Raw genomic sequence first — 4,353 nt, forward strand, 5'->3', positions numbered from 1 at the left:
ATTTTAACTTCCTCTGTAAACTAATATCCTGGCTTGCTCGAGGCTGCCGTTTTCTCTGACAGTTTTAATCAAAATTAGAAATGCTGCTCTGGGAGACTGAGAGAACTAATAGTGCCGCCTGTTGTGCAGTTAGTTTCCAAAACACGTTATTCATGGTTACATACAGTTTTAGACTGATGTGGGCCAAAGCCTAGCATAGCCTGTAACAGTATTACGACGGACACATTTTATGAGTTAATTTGGCTTTAAGTAACTTACAGGTTTCTTTGAAAAATACTTTCTTATATCCAGGTTCTTCCTTTTTGCTGCCATCCTCCTCTCCTCCTCGCAGCGCAGGCTTGCCGCTGCTAAAACTAAACAAAGCTCCCTGAAAGGCTCAGCCAATCATATTGGCCATATTTGTCACATGAGGTAGGACTCCAGTAGAGGACGTAATTTAACTCTTTCTGCACCGCTGGGTGAATGAGACGCTGACAGATCGTTTTTTTCTTTCGATCGGTTTTGTTTTTCTTTACTCGAAGAGATCAAATTATTGGTGGGACAATAATCGCTGGATATCGGTGGGGACACGTCCCTTCCGTCCATGCCAAATCTACGCCCTTGATGCTGTATCTAAAAATGGATCCTTAGAGACAACATTTGTTCAAGAATGGTACTGTTGGGTCTGTGCTCCAGCTGGTTCAGAAACGTATTCCCGTTAACAAAGCAAGACGAACAGCTCAACCGGTTTTCACATGCTAGCAAGGGGAACCGGACGGCAGCAGTCCGCTGCCGTCGGTGTCAAGCGAGTCCAAAGAACCAGCTTCCCCTGCAGCCTTTTATTTCTGTGACACACAGTTTACACAAACACTCATTGTAAAATCCCCCTATGGTGCATCATAAACCCTAAGGCACTGAGTGTGTATATGTATGTAAGTGCGTGTGTGTGTGTGTGTGTGTGTGTGTGTGTGTGTGTGTGTGTGTGTATTCATGTGTGCGTTTGTGTTTGGGGGTGCGTTTGTGTGACCTCCTGCTCACCAAAGAGTCATAAAGGCAGGAAGTTTACTAAGCAAGAAACCAGAACCTTCACATAGGATGTTCCTATAATAAAACACTACAGCCTCCCCCACCATTCAACAGGCTGGGAGGGGTCAGAAACAAAGGTCTTTGATCCCACCAAGAACCAAGACTTACAAATTTCAGTACAATAATGGCAACATTTAACAACCTAACAGGTACAGTCGTCAACGCTGGTGTTTACAACCTAATAAAAGATACACTTTTAGATATAGAACTTAAATGTTAAGCACTACATCTCACATTTGATGCCCTGCAGATTTTACATTAATATTTCTCACAAAACTTAAAGCTGCCACTCTTTATACATGCAAATGTGTATAAAGACACACAAAAACAGATCCTGTATTCACTCAGCCTGCAGGCCACCAGTGATTTTACAAACTTTGAGCATTACAGAGTTAACCCACAGCCTTGCACAGCAGTGATTTTGTGGCTCAATAAAGAGGCCAGAATCACAATCATTTTCATTTGGCCAATATTTGCACACAAACAAGGAATTTCTCCCAGGTTCACTTTGCAATCTTCGTACAACCCCCCCCCCCCCCCCCCCCCCAGAAAGGTTTCATTACTGTATAAAATATATAAAAATATACAAACTATAAATGCAAAACGGAGTTTCTGAGGGCTTGTAATATTGATCCTGGTAATCTTTGTTTTTTCTAAAATGGTTCTGTTATCGTTTGCAAATAGAAAATATTTTAATTTTTTTGAGAAAACTATTGAAAATCCTTTGCTCTGTTGAAAAAATGCAGTTGGAAAGATTTAGACAAAAACTTTAAATTTGGTAAATGAGGCTAATAATCTTGTCCTCATCTATATTTGCCATGGCCTGCATGATGGTTATTGTTAGTTGCTGTAATTCTTAGGTGGAGTTGTTTGTTTTGTCCTGAAGTTTGAGTGTATGTTTTACTGGTTACTCTGTCTGCTTTGTCCCTGTTACAGTTTTATATTAAAACCGGAGTACTGGCAGCTGGCAGTGCTGTCAAACAAAGCTTTTGGGAAATACTTTCAAAAATTGAAATTTTCATTAGGGGACTAATAATTCTGTCCCCATTTGTACATATCCCGTCCATCATCACATGTTCGAACATGTCATTTCTTCTTCTTGTTGGTTTTGCTGGTTATCCTGTTCCATTTCTCCCTGGCTCTTTACTTGCTTGTTTTCCTTACATCCTTTGTGGATTTATTTGTTTGTGTGGACTCTTCCTTCTTGGAGTTTGCCACTACTTTTGGTTTACTTTGCGTCCCTGCCAGCAAACAACATTTCTTATCTTTACACAGTTTTCCTGCTTTTGCTTCCCTATTGATCCCAACACAGATCAAACTATTAACGAATGCTGAGAACGTGTAGGCGGTCCTCTGTATCGATCCATATTGATTTGACTAATGTGGCTTCTGTTGTATTTGTCGTTATAGAGCCAGCTTTAGGCCCCTGTGTTTGTATCTGTGATATATACTGACTGTAGTAAATAACAACCTCAAAGGCAGAAAGCTGAGCAAAGATCTGGGGAAGGTTGTTGTTTCTTTCTAATTAGACTTGAAACCACCTCAAGAAAACAGCTGGTCCCTTTGGACTGAGCAGCGTATCAACAGTGCTATAACAGAATTAACAAATGCTTAATTGGACAGAGTAGCTGTAGTCAGATATTAACCTCTTTCCACACAGATACTGAAATGCAAATTAATTTTGTTTAAAGGGTAACATTTTCTATTTTCTGAAATGTTTTACTTCAACCTAACCCTAAACCTGCCCGAGTGGTTTACTGGTGACCTCGTGGATCTCAAGAAGTTAGTGGTTAGATCGGTGAATTCCAATAACAAACCAAGCTCCCATAATGGACCAGGAGGAGCACAAGACATGGATCAAGTATGAAAAGTGCTTTGAATGTGCATTCTTTCTAATATAGGGGTGAATCCTGTGGTTGTGTTCCAGTCTTATAGAAGTCAGTGGGGAAAACTGTCCACCGTATCTTATCTTATCAGATTCGCACCCCTGTGGTTAAAATCTGTCTTTAAAACACCAAAACAACAACAGCAGAAATGCTCATCGTGAGATTTCATAAATGGGACCAGTGGGTTACATCAGGGTAACTACATTATATATAACTACATTATATATAACTACATTATACAGATGATGGCTCCCACATATGCTCTACCACTTGAGACAGCTGAAAGAGCCTTTACCTGGAAAAGTTCATTCATGGAATTCTGGTTGAGTATTCTTGTTTGTCCTTATGTGACATTAGGAAATCTGCTGCCACCCAGTGGATAACAAATTGCCTTAAAATGGGACTGCTCTCATTTCTAATGATTTTATTTTTTTTGACGTAAAATCCCACATGCTCAACTAAGCATCCGTGCACTGTTGCACATTCAGCAGCTGTAGTAGGAAGGTAAGAACATCCTCTCCTTGTATCACTGGCTGCTGAGCACAGGCAGCTGCTGTTCTCTGCTTAGATGTTTTTATTATCATATAACTGCTAATAACCACATACAGTTCTGCCACTTTATTTAAACCTCACTGTATAAATTATTCTTTTTCAGACACTTAGGGTATAATCTTTGTGATGCACTGGATCCTTTTTTTGTGTCCTGATAATTGGCACATAGAGACAAACTTTCTTATTATACTTTAAATCAGCCATTCCCAAAGTCAAGAGTGCTGTGGCCCACTTAAAATCCTATGGAGTCCAAGCGATATTACATCTCCACTAATCAAAATACAAGAAAAATTAATGTATTTCCTTAGGGAACAAAAACTATTCTAAAAACATAAACAGCACATGAACAATGATAACTCACACGCTTTACTGAAGTTGTGTTAGTAAATCATGCAATTCTTTCTGTCCTGTACACAGTTTGCGTTTCTCCACTGCAGTCTCGTCTTTCTTTTTTTGTGTGCAATAAAAATACATGTAATATCCATTTTCCTCGTCCGTGCACAGAAACTGAAATGGTCTGGTTGTAGCACAAGTCAGGCAGAAGAAAAAAGCATGGTTTGATGGTTAACCTTCTATACCTGGTATGTTACTGTAATATATTACTGCATTTAATACAGTTACACATGGTATTGCTGGCCCGCACTAGTAATCAGAAACGATCCTATTAACAAACACCTGTGTGATGATGTGGAAATCCACAGACGGAGTTTGGGGTGTATGTTAGTTTAACCATTGTGATTAGCTAATCAGGGCCGATTTTTAAATCATTTTATTTATTCATTTATTTATTTATTTATTTTCCCGTATATTCTAAGTTTCGTGTCCCTTTAAATGTCCATGCATGTCCGCG

Source organism: Maylandia zebra, linkage group LG1 (genome assembly GCF_041146795.1).
Source record: "Maylandia zebra isolate NMK-2024a linkage group LG1, Mzebra_GT3a, whole genome shotgun sequence".
In the NCBI taxonomy this organism is placed as follows: domain Eukaryota; kingdom Metazoa; phylum Chordata; class Actinopteri; order Cichliformes; family Cichlidae; genus Maylandia; species Maylandia zebra.